The sequence below is a fragment of the Wyeomyia smithii genome, chromosome 2 (assembly GCF_029784165.1).
Source record: "Wyeomyia smithii strain HCP4-BCI-WySm-NY-G18 chromosome 2, ASM2978416v1, whole genome shotgun sequence".
Taxonomy (NCBI): Eukaryota; Metazoa; Arthropoda; class Insecta; order Diptera; family Culicidae; genus Wyeomyia; species Wyeomyia smithii.
This window is the reverse complement of record NC_073695.1, coordinates 140,400,276-140,417,801: the sequence shown is the minus strand read 5'-3', so window position 1 is coordinate 140,417,801 and position 17,526 is coordinate 140,400,276. Positions and strand designations below refer to the sequence as shown.

The 17,526-nt window shown below is 36.1% G+C and overlaps 1 protein-coding gene and 1 long non-coding RNA gene across 2 annotated transcripts in view; both read right to left on the bottom strand.

Moving 5' to 3' along the window:
• The window catches only part of LOC129720825 (muscle calcium channel subunit alpha-1), a 1,271,065-nt gene that overhangs the window by 186,196 nt on the left and 1,067,343 nt on the right, over positions 1-17,526 (bottom strand). The gene's annotated exons all lie outside the window — the stretch shown is intronic.
• LOC129720828 (uncharacterized) lies at positions 15,912-16,471 on the bottom strand. Its single transcript, XR_008727294.1, has 2 exons — positions 16,380-16,471; positions 15,912-16,319 (listed from the first exon to the last, which is right to left on the bottom strand). It is a non-coding gene; the product is annotated as an uncharacterized LOC129720828 (long non-coding RNA).

The following is a 17,526-nucleotide window of genomic DNA, read 5'->3' as shown; positions in this document are numbered from 1 at the left end:
GTGGTTCTTCCGTTCGTACTGGTTACCAGGGTAGCTCTCTCGTAACGTCTCCCCCCTTAAGTGTCAAGCGTCCTCGATTGACTTCCGGTTCTGGGGTACCGTCTATTTTAGATGTGGGATGCTTCAAGTCTCCTAAGGATGTTTCTATGTCTTCAGGGTTTTGCAGATTTGCCTCCTTGTTTTTTTGTTAGAGTTTGGGGATTGCTATACCTTGGATGGTATTTTTACGCCTGTGGAAATAAAGCAGAATTAAGAGTATCGCCACAAATGTGGCAAGTGTTATCGTTCCTATTGCATTTTGGTGGGATAGTCGGATTTTGACCTTTGTTAGCTCCTCGATATTTTCGAGATTCGAGTGGTGTATCTCTTCGATGCTTGGTTTGCTTTTGTCGATTTCAATCTTGCTTCCCAAGAGTGGTAAGAAGTAGTATGGTTGATCTACCGTTTCTGTATTGGTTCCAGAGGTAAAGTTTGAAATTTTTACCGTACAATTGCCTGTTTCCACAATGGTGGGCGTTGATATCATCCGGTTGTCTGCACATGAGTCGAGTATCTCGATTTGCTGTGTTGGTGTCTAATAGGTATGGACTCCTGGTTTTCGCTATCCTTATCGGTTCTGTGTTTGAGCGGTGAGCGATTCGGTGCTTGTTTGGACGTATGGAATGATAGATTTTCCTACAATTACATTCGACTTAACTGCGAATGCTAATACATTCTAACATTCATTAATTAAAAGCGTACATATATATATATATTAGTATATATATATATATATATATATAGTATATATATATATATATATATATATATATATATATATATATATATATATATATATATATATATATATATATATATATATATATATATTACTATATGTAGTATATATATATATGTGTGTAGTATATAGTGTCAGATATCTGTATATCGTATGAGTAGAGTGAGATATAGTGTGTATGTGTGTGTGTGTGTATAGATATATAGAGTGTAGTAGATATATAGATATAGTATATAGTAGTAGTGTGTATGTGTAGAGTGTGTTATAGTAGTAGTGATATTATATGTACTATATATATATATATATATATATTTATTTATATATATATATTATATATATATATATATATATAGTATATATATATATATATATATATATATATATAGATATAATATATATATATATATATATATATATATATATATATATATATATATATATATATACATACTATATATAATATATGTATATATATATATATATATATATATATATATATATATATATATATATATATATATATATATATATATACATATATATGTATATATAAAATATATATATAATATATATATATATATATATATATATATATATATATATATATATATATATATATATATATATATATATATATACATAAAAACATTTCAAATCATTGATTCCTTGCGATTTGTTTATAGTCTGCAAATGCACCACGAATCGTCCTAGGATATGATCAAAGTCAATAGGCAAATTGTTTGAAATGATTGTTTTATCGGAATGACAACATCCTCGACTTTTGGCTTCCGTACATCACCCTCTCATTCTGAAAATATTCATATTGAGTGGTATTCGATCATTTCCAGTTGTTTTTCTGGCATCAATCTGATTCCGGAAATACCCATATTAGGAGGTATTCAGTAATTTTGTTGTTTTCCAGAAACTGAAAGTGGTCATCTATGAATCCAAAATGAATTTATTTTAAATTCAAAATTTCTGGCCTCTGAGTGTCATTCTGGCTAAAGAAATACTCATATTGGGTGATATTAGGTCATTTCTGGCTGTTTCCCAGACACCGGAAATCGTCATCTCAGAATTCACAATGGTGTCCGTGAATGATTTCCAGCTTCTGTGTACCATTCTGGTTTCGGAAGTACTCATATTGGAGAGAAATCGGTGATTTTCGACTGTTTTCCAGAAACCGGAAGTTTCCATCTTACAATTCAGAATGTTGTTTAAGGTCGACTTGTGGCTATAGTACACCATTACGATTCCGGAAACACCTATATTGAAAACCGGAAGTTTCCATCTTAAATTAAAAAATAACGCCTGGCTCCTGTGCATCGACCCGATCATTGTAGGTTGTTTTCCGGAAAACCTGGTTGAAATATCTGTTTAATTTGCATGGGAGACCTGCCTCTCCTTCCACAGTACGAAGGAGTATAAAACCACCATAGAAATTTATGTTTGATTTGTATGAGAGCCCTCCTATCCAGGAGTGGGAGGGGTATTGAACCACCATTAAAAGATTTTTGCCAACAAAAACCTTCACATCCTAAATTTGGTTCCATTTACTCGATTAGCTCTGGAGTTATGAAAAAAATTGAGTTTCATTTGAAGTAAGGGTGTCAAATTATTATGGATATATTTGTCACCCCTAAAAATAGTCACCTGACAAATTTAGTTTCTTCTACTTGGTTAGTTCTCGATATGTGCAGAAATTTGTATTTGATTTTCATGGAACCCCTTCCTTCCAGAAAAGGGAGGGGTGTCGAACCATTTTGGACATATTTGTTACCACTAAAGACATCCAAATGTCAAATTCGGTTCCATTTACTTGGTCAGTTTTCGAGATGTACAGGAATTTGTTTCATATGTATGGGACCCCTCCCTTCCAGAAAAGGGAGGGGTCTGGAACTATCTTAGTCATCTTTCTCGGCCCCTGTAACCCCTATATACAAAATTTCACGCCGATCAGTTCAGTATTTTTCAAGCCAATATGAGTCAGATGGACGGACAGACAGAGCTGCTTTTTTATATGTTTAGATGGTTCAACCGATTACCGTAACGGTAGCCACCAGTCGAGCGTACTTCTATTTGCATTTAATTTTCGGTAGAAGCTTTTAAAAGATGACTATAAAATAACTGTCTAGAGTCACCTGTTTTGAATTGCTGTCATAATATTGTTGTTTATTGCGCCTTTTGCGATCTCATTTCTTCGTTGTATGGAAATTCTATTTTCGTGAATTCTACCATTTTCCTATAAATTTTCCTAGTTTTCTCGCCGTAACAATTTGCCTTGGATGAAGACAAATACAACAAAACAAAGCCAGCTCAAATCAGACATTCCGTTGTAAAGTTATGGTCGGTCGCACATATATGTAACTTTATTTTATATATAAGAATATAATAGTGTTGAAATGTCACTATTTGTGGCAGAACACACAATAATCATTCAATATAGATATTAGTACATAAATAAACATTGCCTGAAGGTAACCTAGAAGGCAATGTTGCTGATAATCACATTGAAGCTTCATCGCCTGAAGGTAACCTAGAAGTGGCAGAAAGGAACCAAGTATGGTTATACTGGGTTCCTGGTCACTGCGGAGTGGAAGGCAATGAATAATACGCCGATATGTTAGCTAGACAGGGGTTATGTACTTATTTCATTGGCCCAGAACCGTTCTGCGGGGTGTCATCAAGCGCCTTGAGAGCAGAATTGAAAACCTGGGAACATAGGACAATACAATAGAACTGGATATGCTCAGTAGGGCTACGCCAGTCTAAACGCTTTATAAAACCAAGCGTCAAGAAAAGCCAGCAATTGCTTAGTTCAAATAAAAAGGGACTAAGGACAATTACCGGACTGTTTACAGGACACTGTCCAAGTAAGCATCACCTGAAACAAATTGGTCAGTCAGATGACGAAATTTTTCGTCTCTGCGGGTTCGAATGTGAAACTGCAGAACATTTGCTCTGTCACTGCAGTGCACTAATACAGCGCAGAATAAGAGCCTTTGGGAAAGGAACTTTGGAGCCTTTTGAGGTCTGGTCTGCGAATCAAAATGAGGTAAAACATTTCATACGAAATTCAGTGCCTAATTGGTAGAAAGGGTGCGATATGACAACGACGATCACTTCCATCAATAATGATGTGTCTGCCACGAGTACCTAGACTAAAGAAGAGGTATACTACAAAAGATCAAAATAATGGTCGCAGTGGTCCAAATCTTACAAAAAACCTAAATTAATCCACCTAGCGGTCAGACTCAGCCTTTCTCATTCAAACTTATTATTTGTAAAAATAGATTTACATGAATGCTTAAATCCAAAAAGGTATATTCACTCTATGGGTTCTAAAATATTTATGTTGTAATTAAAGAATAAGATATGAAATTTGACGTAATGTAAGTGCTTCAGAAATAGCGAAATATAAGAAATGAATCTTAATTTCGAACAATTTACTCACGAGCGATACCGGGAACGTTCAAATAGTATTATATAGTATATTGATCAAAGCAGCTACAGTGTTGAATATTCTTTGAATTTCTTTTCTTTACAAAACTTTTGAACAGTATATCAATCTTTTATGAAGTTTGTTATTTGTAAGTTTGAGAGATGACTCGTTTGTATGACACTAGTTATGTTCAAATAAGTCGTGTAATACTTGAGATAATAGACTTTCGTTGTTTTACAAATTAAAACATAACGGTTGCTTAAGTTTGATTACAATCAAATGAAAAGGGAACGTATGGGGGAGCCAAACTTTGAAACCACGTGTTCAATCATAATTCATCAGTTAACCCTTAACTATCCGTTCATTCGATATCAATATTGATCAAATCTGTTGTGTAGTTTCTAAGATAATGAAGTTTTGTGATTTTCACATTTCGATACATTACAGACGAAGTTACATTCCGATTACAGCAAAATTCATGTTATGAGGCAGCTAGACCTTGCATTTGATACTAATTCTGTGGAAATCGGGTCAACCATTTCTGAGAAAAGTGAGTGAGCCCAAGTAGTCATCAGAATATGTTTCTTTTCATAGCTGGATTTCACATTTTTAAACATAACAGGAAAAGTAATAATCTGTTCTCAAAAAAAACCATAAGGGTCTTTTGGGGCAACAAGACTTTCCATATGACACTGATTTTATGAAAATCGGTCCAGCCATCTCTGAGAAACATGAGTGAGATAAAACAGTCTCCAGAACACGTTTCTTTCTGTAACTTCTGAACCACATGTTCAATCTTCATAAAATTCAAAAGTTGAGGGTTTTTAGGTAGCCCGTTCATTTGAAATCAATTTTGTTCAAATCGGTTGTGTAGTTTCTGAGAAATTGATGTTTCGTGATTTAACATTTTGGTACATAACCTCTAAACTAGAAATCAGAAAACAATTAAATTCGATAGGGTCTTATAGGGCAACTAGATCTTTCATTTGCAATTGATTTTATTGAAATCGATTCAGCCATCGCTGAGAAAATCGAATGAGATTGGGAGAGCGGTACACACACACACATGCAGAAAATGCTCAGCTCGTCAAACTGAGTCGAGTGGTATACGACATTCGGCCCTTTTGAGCACTTTTACACCTTTAATTTTTGCAGTGATTGCTATACCTTTCTAGGAGAAAGGCAAAAAGTGAAATGATAGAAATGATTTTTAATTTCAACTTCAATTCCGTGCAAGGCCGCAAACATTGAAATAGTACAATAATCAATTTAAATAATGTTGAGGCCACATATTTTGATCGAAACTATAGTTTTAAACAGTCTGCGGGTTTCGTTTCTTTCTATAACTTTCAAACCACATGTTTAAACTTTATGAAATTCATTGTTTAAGGGTTTGAAAGCCCATTTATTTGAATTCAACTATGTTCATAGCTTCTGAGATATGAGAGCGTTTTTCACATTCTGACGCAGCGCCAAAACTAAAAGTTTGATTACAATGAAATTCAATAGCAACCTAAGCGGCAAATAGACCCTTCATTTGACACCAAGATAGAAAGAATCGGTCAGACCATCTCTGAGAAAAGTGAATGCGAAAGAAAGGTGCACATACACACGTACACCCCCAAACATATACACCTATACATGCATATATGCAGAAAATGCTCGATTCGTCGAACTGAGTTCAGTAGTATATGACATTCGGCCATTTCAATCATTTTTCTACCTAATTAGCCTAGCCAGACTAATTAGCCAGTGATCGTTAGGAGAAGGTCAATATGTTTACTTTCATTATGTGATTTCACATTTTTATTAACAACGGACACAGTTACAATCCGATTGCAATGAAATTCAATAGCAACCTATGGGGCAACTGGACCTTTCATTTGACACTAATTTTGTGAAAATCGGTTCAGCCATCACTGAGAAAAATGAGTGAGTTTAAACAACCTCAGGATAACTTTTCTTTACATAACTTTTGAAACATATGTTCAATCATAATGAAATTCAAAAGTTAAGCGTTCTGGGGACAGCCCAATCATTTGAAACCAGTTTTTTTGGAATCGGTTGTGTGGTTTCTGAGATATTTATGTTTCGTGATTTTTACATTTTGATTCATAACCTCTAAACTAAAAATCCGATTACAATGAAATTCAATTGCAACCTATGGCGCCACTAGACCTTTCATTTGCAATTAATTTTATGAAAATCGGTCCAGCCATCTCTGAGAAAAGTGAGTGAGAAAAAAAAGTTGCACATACACACACACATACACACATACATACAGAAAATGCTCAGTTCGTCGAAAGAAGTCGAGTGGTATATGACATTCGGCCATTGGGACTACTTCTATACCTTTGGTTTTTCCAGTGATAGCTATACCTTTCTAGGAGAAAGGCAAAACCTAGAAGTGGAGACTGCATCAGGCCGAGGGACGTCGTTAAATAAAGAATACTTGCCGTGAGCGGCAGTTTGGTAAGCTGTGTCCCCAGCACTAGTCTCAGAGCCGGGACGACTATGATGGCAGGAGCGTGAAAACTGAAAATTGCAGGATCTAGCATTGGGCTAAGCTGAGCTAGGAGGGTCCAGGGCTACCATACTACTGTGGACGTGCATCCCGGGCTATCAGAAAGCAGATTCATGAGCAGCGATTGTCCAGGTTCTGAAGTTATATTTCGAAGTTATTGGTCCGTAGGTTGATCAGCATGCAGTGGTGGACCAGTTGCAGATAGGCTGGAAGCGCAGAACGAATCAGCGGAAGAATTGTCGTAATCAGGATTACACTTGCCTGAGGATGTATTTTGGAAACTCCTTTCCCCGCGTCCACACGCAGGGCCGGAACGACTGTTGTGCGCTGGCAGGAAAAGCTCGACTGCGGTGGAGGGGCAGGAGCTTCCATAAAGCTAGTTTCGTTGCGTCTCAGCAAGCAGTAGAAATCCGGTTAGCTGGCAAAACTGGTTGAAGAAGCTGATTGCTATGTCGAATAATCGATTCTTTGTTTCGACCTGTTCACTTGTTTATTATAGAGGGGGCATATAGAACTCCAGGAGGCGTGGTTATCATCAAGCTCACTCTCGGCAGGCAGATTACGCTTTTTGTTGAAAAGTTGGCAGTTGACACACTTCTGCGATTCTGACTCACACTTGTCGACAGCATGATTTTTGGCGCATTTAGGACAGCATACCGGTTTGCTGCACTTAGCTGATATATGACCGTATTCAGAGCAGTTGTAGCATCGCAACACGTCTACAACTTCGACAATGGGACAACGGTCCCAGCCGATATTCACTCTACGTGTTTTCATAAAAAAGTCGAAGGATAAAGGGTTAACTTCCAAAATTGCAGCATGCGTCTGATCGCTCCGATTATTGTGGCTTTACGCTTAGTTATACTGAGTGGAAAAGGTTTTGTAGAACGAACTGCGCTAGCGTAGATAGCTCTAGCAGCGCTATTGCTGGATGTAGCGAAAACCACATCAGTGCTTGCACTCGAAACCGCAAAAGAAGATTTAAAAATCCCAATCTCAGTAGCGATAGTTTCTTTGATAGAAGATTGAATGTGTGGCAAAAGCGAACTGATTAGCCCCTCACTCAACCCCGAGAAGAGATTCTGTATAACTATATCGCATTTAGCAACGGTGTCGCTCAGATCGTTCATGCCCAAGCCATTTAGATTTTGAAAACAGTTTTGCCTTTCTCCTAGAAAGGTATAGCAATCACTGAAAAACCAAAGGTATAAAAGTGCTCCAAGGGGTCCAATCTCGTATATCAATCGACTTAGTTCGACGAGCTGGGCATTTTCTGTATGTGTGTGTGTGTGTAACGGTTTCCCAATCTCACTCGATTTTCTCAGAGATGGCTAGACCGATTTTCATGAAACCAATTTGCAAATGAAAGGTCTAGTTGCCCCATAAGACCCTATTGAATTTTATTGTAATAGGTTTTTTAGTTTCGAGGTTATGTATCAAAATGTGACAATCACAAAACTTCATTATCTCAGAAACTACACAACTGATTGGAACAAAATTGATATCGAAAGAACGGGCTTGTACCAATCAAAAGAACGGGCTTGTAACCATTTGTAAAATAATTTTATAATGATTGGACATGTAGTTCAAAAGTTATGCAAAGAAACGTGTTTCAAACACTGTTTAAACTCACTCACTTTTCTCAGAGATGGCTGGACCGATTTTCACAAAATTAGTGTCATATGGAAGGTCTTGTTGCCTTATATAACCCTATTGAATTTTATTGTTATTGGACTTTAACTTTGTCCGTTATGTATAATAATGTGAAATCAGGCTATGACAAGAAACATGTTTCTAAGACTGTTTGAAATCACCCACTTTTGTCAGAGATGGATGAACCGATTTTCACAAAATAAGTTGCAATATAAAGGTCTAGTTGCCTGATAAAAACCCTATTGAATTTTATTATAATACTGTAACTTTGTCTGTTATGTATCAAAATGTAAAAGTTATGAAACTCCATTATCTCAGAAACTACACAACCGATTTGAACAAAATAGGTACCAAATGAACGGACTGTCTTTAAAACCCCTAAATAACGAATTTTATGATGATTGAACATGTAGTTCGAAGGTTATGAAAAGAAACGTGTTCAGAAAACTTTTTAAATTAACTCGTTTTACCAAAGATGGAAGATGGACAATCTTAGTTTAAATTGAAGGTTCAGTTGCTTTATTGGTACCCATTTAATTTGATTATAACACTGGTTGACAAAATCGAAAAAAAATGCTGCTCTAAAGCTCATAATAGTTGCCCTAGAAAGAAAAAAATTCACAGGAAAAGCGATAATTTTTCATTTTTTCTTAGTTTAACCTTCGGGGCAACACTTGTGTTGACCAGTGTAATCGGACTTTTATTTTATGCATTATGTGTTAAATTATAAAAATATTAAAAATCTCTTCTTTCAAAGATTACACGACTTATTTAAAGGAAACAGGTGTCGCAAATTCGGATTTCAAAATGAAGTATGAAGTTGATTCCTGGTCTCTGAGCATCATCCCGGGTACTGAAAAACTCACATTGGGTAATGTTTGTTCTTTTTAGACTGGTAGAAACCGGAAGCCACTGTCTAGAAATTCAAAATGGCGTCTGAGGATGATTTCTGGCCTGATTGTTGTCGTTAAACTAACTAGTTGTGTCGCACTTGCAAGCACGACGCAGACTGACTTTGGTCTCGATCACACAGGTCTATATAAGAGTTATCAGCATCAGCTGACTCTTCTGTGTGTGATGAGACATTCCTTTCAGTCTATAAATAACGCTTGCACAGCAGTGTGTGTAGTTAGGGATGAGCAATAGAATAAGGCGGCAGCGGAATGTGGTACGATATAGATTGTGGAACATTACCACCGTCCCCCGTAGTTTAATTGGTCAAAACACCATGCCGGAGACAGGGAGATTGCGGGTTCAAGTCCCGTCGGGATGCGGTATATTTTTCCAAATCTGTATCATATTTCCAGTTTGCATAATTTTCGTTCTCTAAATTTGATGTTATTTGCATGTATATGTGTTAATTTATATTCATATCGTCGGTTTCGTGTAACACTGGCACAACTCAGAAAACATAGTTTCGAGAAAAACGCGTTTGAAAATTTGCGTCAAAAATTTATGTTTCGATTTTCCTGAAAACTTTGAAGTTTAAGATTACCGTAAACTGGGGTGACTTTTAACACCGGGGTGACTTTGATCACTATACCTCTTTTCTGAAAATGTGGTAAAAAAGCGCTCGTAGTGCTTGGGATTTGTTGTAATCTTCACTGATTGTGTGGATATATGTTCGCATTGCTACTATTCATGCATTTCCTGCTATTTAAAGAGTGTTTTTCATGCTAAAATATTATTTGAAAATAAAGTGTATTTTTGGCGATTTTCGTTGCATACAAAAAATCGGTTCAAGCAGATTCAAAACAACAAGTTGCAATACGTAAAGTGTTTTATTTTGTTCCCAGATAAGTTCTTAGGATGAACAAATTTCATAACAATACATTTCATTGTTATTTTTGCAAGTTTTTCCTCGAAGGCAATGTTGAGTCCCAATTTTCTCCACAGCGTATTACATATTTCTTCTTAACAAAAACCCAAGACGTGAAGTAACATGCAAATTTGGACAATTTCATAAGTCATATTCCTCGTGGATTAGTTTTTGACGATTTTAGACCACCTTCTCTCTCAGTGAATAATCATTCATATATATTCTAAATATTTTGTATGAATCTTGGACATTCGCCATTATAAACTGTTCACGTAGAATGTGAATGGCCCCCAAATTGCTTTCCATATTTATAAACTCGTTTAAGTCGTTTAAGGCTGTTCAATTTAGTGAATGTAGCAAAGTGTGTGAAAGTAAAATTTTTATTGCATATTTAAAAACAGCAAAATTGTTGCTAAACTTTTGAAGTAGTGACTGAATCTTTTTCAATGCATGCCAGTACTTATTTTAAAAATATCAAAGAATATTGTTTTCATTATATTCTGAAAATATTTGAGATACAATAAAAAAAGTGATCAAAGTCACCCCAGTTTACGGTACCAATCCTTATTTAACACCTTTAGGTCTATTATGCACATATTACGTGCTCACGTTGTCCAAGTTAAAACCTTATTGTTACTAACTTTACGGAGGAGTTTCGATTTGTGCAGCAAAGGCACTTCTACTCATAACTCTGGAATTTTTGTGATTTTCGAAATGGGATTTCGTGTGATGAAACTTAACAGTCAGGCTTCTTCCGTTCTCTTGATTTTTGCCCAAATTTCTTTTTCTACCTCCCAAACCCCTTGGAGAACTAGTCTTTCTCTCGCACAGAGTGAGTAATTATCCACATTTAGGCGTAGAGTATTTCAGTCGCAGAGTTCCTTTTCACTCTTTATCATCACGTGTTAGGGATAAACATTTATTTGCTCTCTCAGTTTAAGAGGGAGTAATTTTCGTTGGATTCTCCCTTACTAGAAAAGAAGTTGGCCAAATATCAAAACATTTAGGTTCACATTGAAGCCACATCCTAACCGTTTTCGAATTTAATATTTTAGGAAGATTCACAACTCACCATGGGTGCGTATTCTGCAGAAAGCTCGATTTTATACTGTTTTTGCCGCACCCCAGAGCGATGAGAACGGTAACGCAATGCTCAGTTGGTCGCCGAGCAATTTATTTCATTTTTTTTACGTGCGCGGATGAGCAATTTACAAGAGTTTCACTGGATTTTTGCTCTGTCAAATTAGGAGCGTTTTTTCGTCAGAGAAACTATTACTCTGCGCTCTCTCTACAGCAGATGGTGTGATGCACATTGAATGCAAGCTCGCAGTTGTTAAGAGGGAAGGAAACTCTTTCTCTTTGAGATGCATGATTCCATGGGCAGAAATCAAATAAAAAAACGACTAACTACTAGAAATAATGTATAGAATATAAGAAAACATTGTATTATTATAACTGTAGTCTACATTTGTTCGACGAAATAAATAAATGCATCTATGCATCTATGTTGAAAATAATCAAACCCGTATTGTTTCATTGGGTTGTTAAGGGGACCAGCTCCGAAATAGGGTGACCATAAAAAACGGCTATATTCGATGAATTTTATTTAAAAAAATTCATAACTTTTGAACCAGTTGATCGATTTTCGATCTTTTTGGGTCAAATTAAAGGTAATTACGTCTAATTATAAGAAAAAATACCAAAAGATAAATCTAGGTGCTTTTGAATGCATAATGTATAAAATTATTGAAATATTCGTCTTGTTTTAAAATTGAATTTACTCAAATTTAAAAAATAACATATTTCTAAAAGTTCCTCTTTTTTCTACAAAGTTACTTAAAATCATGGAGCTATAACATTGCAGAACAAATTTTTCTTCTATCTACAAAGATAAAAAAATTAGATACTTAATTGCATCGAAAATGTTGGTCACCCTAATTTTTGATAATTTTTCACTGGAGCGCTTTATCATATGTAACATTTTTGTAGAAGAAAGTTTATCTCTAAAATGTTGCTATAGAGCTCTAGACCCCCCTTTCTCCCTAAATTCGGTTTCTGGACCATTGTGGAATGACAAGAAATGCAAATTTAGCTTAAGAACATGAACATCCCATTACAAGCGCAAAAGAATTGTATGATTGGTCTAATCACAAAGTAATGTTAATTCATCACAAATGTCCTGCAGTCGAATATAATATGAAGAATATGAACAAGGAGTAACAGAAGGGAGCAATGTTTTCACAAAACCTAAAATAATAGCTGGCACACAAAAGTATCACTCTTTTGTTCCGATTTCAGAAAATAAGATACAAACGAAGCTGCTTTCAAGAGATGACGAATCATTTACTTATGATGTATATAAAATATAAGGTGGAACTGTTTCTGTAAAGTATCGATGTCATAAAAAAACCCTCTTTCTCTTTCAAACTTATTATTTGTTAAAAAAATACACCTTGATCATTTCTGCTGGATTTATTTTGACGTAGGACTACGTCTAACCGCACTATATCGAGATTCATTCTGAGGATACTCAAAACCAAGGTGTGACCTCGGAAAGAAAGATTTCAAACGGTAATACTGATGTAACCACATGATGGATCACAATAATCAATATGTCGTTGGATTGAAAAAATAATGGACGATTTTGTTATTCTTCAGTTATTATTATCAATTCATAGTTGAACAGTGAAAATTTCATAAAAGTTTCAAGGTCGAATTTTTACGAACAATGTACCAATTACATGCGAGCACGCCTGGCACAGACTTCACGAGTAAACACCAACTGCCTGCTGTGATATTCTGTATAGCAGTGTTGAAAAAATTTTGACAGAATCTCCCCGTCCCAATAGGTCAAATAATGTTTACTTCCATGAGCCTCAACTATTTAGATGTCTTGAAAGTGTAGCTTTTTCGAAAAGTTCTTAACCATTTCCATTATTAGACAGTTTTACGTTCTGCTGTTAGATTGTTATTAAAACTGATGTCTTGAAAGAAAACATGCTGACACAGGCAACAGTACTGCACCGAGCAATGTATGAACAGAGCGCTGGTCACTTGTCGGCTATCAGTGCAGAAGAACTCGATATTCATTTGAGTGCAGCGAAGCCAAGTGAAGACTACATTGCCGCTGTCGACGCACAGTGAGGCGTGTTGGGTTAATGTGTAGGTATCGTTTGCGATCTGAAACACAATCGAATTACCGTTTAAATTGTCACCTTCCTCTTGCTGTTTCGTATAGTAGCAAATATCAGAACTCAATATGATTATTCAGGTGCCGCGAAATACGCTGTGCCGGGGACAACAAAATTCTGTACGTGTCGGAAGAAGCAGATAGCAAGGTATATAAATTTGGTGCATTGTACAGATAAAATGCGTTGTTATTTTTGAGCTTTACACTTTGCTTTTTTCAGTTTTATTTAAATAACTGAATATAGCGTTCATTAAGCAGACAGTATGTGCAGTAGGGAAAGCGAAAACTAAGCGAACTGGAAATATGATACAGATTTGGAAAAATATACCGCATCCCGACGGGACTTGAACCCGCAATCTCCCTGTCTCCGGTATGGTGTTTTGACCAACTAAACTACGGGGGACGGTGGTACTGTTCCACAATCTATATCGTACCACATTCCACTGCCGACTTATTCTATTGCTCATCCCTAGAGACAGTGGTAATTCGCGGCAAAAAACAACCACTGTCCCTACTCATCCCTAACTACACACACTGCTGTGCAAGCGTTATTCATAGACTGAAAGGAATGTCTCATTACACACAGAAGAGTCAGCTGATGCTGATACTGCACATACTGTCTACTTAATGAACTTGTGTGTTAACGGATAAAAGCTGTTGTTAAAAATAGAAATTTAGTTCGAATAAATATAGCGAATTTAAGAAACAAAAGAAAACTAAAATGCTTCATACAGATCTTTGAATAGGTAGTTAAACGAGCTGTACTGATGATTATATTTTGCTAGTTAAATGAATTTAGTTCAATATGACAAGCCGAGTTGCATCCCGCGGGGATAGTTTAGAGGAAAACCAAGTTCATTTCATCTTGATATTAGAGTTCCCACATTTGTATGTTATTTGTATTTTCCAATAAGATTTTTTTTCACAATAGCAGCTTCAAAATCTTGCCTTACTTGTAATTGAACAACACAATGCAAACATTAATTGCTGAGGCTAATGTTTTTTCTTCATTTGAGTCCGATTTATTCTTGAAGATAACAGAAATATGACCTTTAAATATAACATCTTCGTTGTTTTTTGGTATCTTGAAATTGATTTAATTTTTTTCTGATTCTGTTTACTGATAGAATGTTTAAATTGACCTGAATTGAATGTTAAAATGCTCAAAAAATTCTATGTCAACGTTGAATTTTCTGTGAATATAAATTTTTGACTGAAGAATGTAATTCTTTATCGTTATTTTTTCCACGAACTTGTAACTGCAGGAAAACATTTTTATGTGACATCTTTGCCGCTTAGTGGTTGGTGAATGAGCTATCTTTCCCAAGACAAATAAAAATGGAAGGAAGTTTAATCTTTACTAAATCGTACTCAATTTAGATCTATATAGAAGGTATCCTTTTCGCGTATTGAAGAAAATTTACTGTAACAGAATGGAAGGTATTCATCAATGTTGAAAAGATTATTTTTTCTTCTAAGCTTGCTGCAAATAAATAATCAAAATTCAGACTCCGTTCGATTTGGCAACACGCCATAATTTTTACTGTTGCCAAATTTGAACCATGCAAAAATGAACGGTTGTCTTTTCACGACTATTTTTTTACTATTTAAGTGGCCAAAGACGACAGTTGATATGGCCACCAGTGAACTAGTTTTAGTTTCAAGTCGTTTGAGGTATCACTTGATGACTTCTGGCTGTTGACCTAGATATTACTTCTGGCTGTTGACCTGATATTACCACCCAAGAAATTAGAAGCATAGCTTTGATCATGATCAGGAACAGGAACCATTTTACCGATTCCGGTCATCCGCTTCGGTAACATAAAGAACCAAAATACTTTTCTTCTGGTGGATGTTGATCTTAAATTGGTAAAAAATTCAAGCAAGCTAAAGAATAGGATTAATGTGTGCCAAAATCGAAATAAAACGAACTCAAATCGAAGAGAACCTCAAAAGGAAATATAAAACTATTGAAGTTCTACGTCAACCATGCGGTCGTGTCTTGGATACCATTCTCCTACTTTTTCACTCTAAATAACCCATTTCTGATACTTTACGAACTAATTTCATTTTTGCCATGTGACTTACATTTTAAGCTTAGTAAAGCGGGCAATGTATGCAGTTTTTCGAGAATGCGAAAATGAACGGGAATAGAATGTGTGACTTTTTTAGGCTTAGAACAAAATTTTTCCTCGTCCAGACGGGACTCGAACCCGCAATCTCCGTTGTCTCCGGCAAGGTGTTTTGGCCAATTAAACCACTGGGAAAGGTATTACTCATTCTAAGCCAAAGTCGAATCACCCTCTACTATTGTGTTCCCGTATCCCAGCACGCCACGATGAGACCAGTTCGCATTCTCGAAAAACTGCATACATTGCCCGCTTTACATTTTTGTTAGCCAAAAGTATAACTATACCGATCATTTTGGAAGTAACATGGAATAAATATGTTTTTATTATATGATGTGGATTTTTTTTTATTCCTGGTATAATCAAAATATCACTGTACTCATTGTTTTAGGTTTTCTATATGCAAACCTCATCATAAAAAGAAGAAAATTGGTTACAAAGCTACTCAAACAACTTCTGTGTATTTTCCTTCCTTTTTCATCCCATCCCGCTCTAATCTCCTATGCTTTTCATTCCCTGTCAACTCTTGTCGCCGGGCATGTCGCGCTCCGTGCGACCCCACGTTGCTTAATCTAGCTCACTTGACTGCCATCCGGTCTTCGCGGCGTCCGTCCAGCAACACCAGTCCGCCACCGCTCCCAGCTACCAATCCTCAAGCCGCTCCACTCCTTCCTGTGCCGACTTGCACGTTTCCGAACAGTCCGTTCGTATCCGATGCCGCCGAAATTCGGAACACCGCGCCACAGAACAAAAACAGGCGAAAAGAAAAAGGAAAAAGAAAGCCCTGTGCACAAATCACCACGTGAGTACAGGTGTCTTCTAATCCATTTGTGATTTTTGTTACCTCTCTGGAGGGCCTTCCTTGATTTTCTCTCTTTAATGCCTCAGCGGGACTTTGTCCGTTGTTGGCTTGATCGTTCGACGGCTCTTCTGCAACGAGGACGATGGCTTCAATATGGCGTGGCTATGTGAGGTTGCAATTTGTTCTTACCCACAAGTAACTCCGTCCGTGGTTGACTCGCGATGTGCACCCGACGACTTCTCACACAAAAAGAACGAAAATTTCTCGATCGAGTTGACTGTCTCCTGTTTGACAGTTCGTTTTTATTCCTCATGAGCCGTGCTGCCTGTTTCTTGGCATTTTTTTAGCAGCATCGCTTTGGTTAGAGACTGGCGGACTGTCAGCGGGTTGCTGATGAACAACAGCCTAGAAAGACCAAATACCATTCAATATGAGAATTTGTGGAACAGTATGATACCCAGAGGCCAAAAATCAACTACAGACGCCATTTTAAATTTTTGAATAGTCACTTTCAGTTTCATTACCCAATGTGAGTTTTTCAGAAACCGGGATAATGCTTAGAGGTCGGGAATCAACTCCAAACTTCATTTTGAAATCCGATTTTGCGACTTGTGGTTTCTGAAAAACAACTTTAAATTGCCAAGCTGTATTCACTCTTTGGGTCCTAGAATATTGATGTTGTATTTGAAGTAATAATTGAAGTTTAAAATGTGAAAATTGACGTTATATTTGTGCTAAAAAAAAGAAATAAAAAAATTACTCATTTCGATATATTTTGATTAATCAATTTCGTTTCTTTTAATAACTTTTGAACCACGTATCAAATTGTTATGAAATTTGTTATTTGTACATTTGAGAGACAGCCCTTAGATATGTTCAAATAAGTCGTGTAATCTTTGAGGCAATAGCCTTTTGTTGTTTTCAGAATTTAATACATTACGGTTGAAATATAAGTTCGATTATAACTAAATGAAATGACAATCAAACCTTTTACTTGACATTAAGATTGTTGAAAATAGTCCAACCATCTTTGGAAAAACGAATGAATTTGAAAAGTAATCGGAACATGGTTTTTTCCACAGCTTTTGAATCACATGCCTAATCATTATAAAATTCTTCAGTCAACCCTTAATAAGTCCGTTAATTTGATACCAGTATTGTTTAAATAGGTCGTGTAGTTTGTGAAATA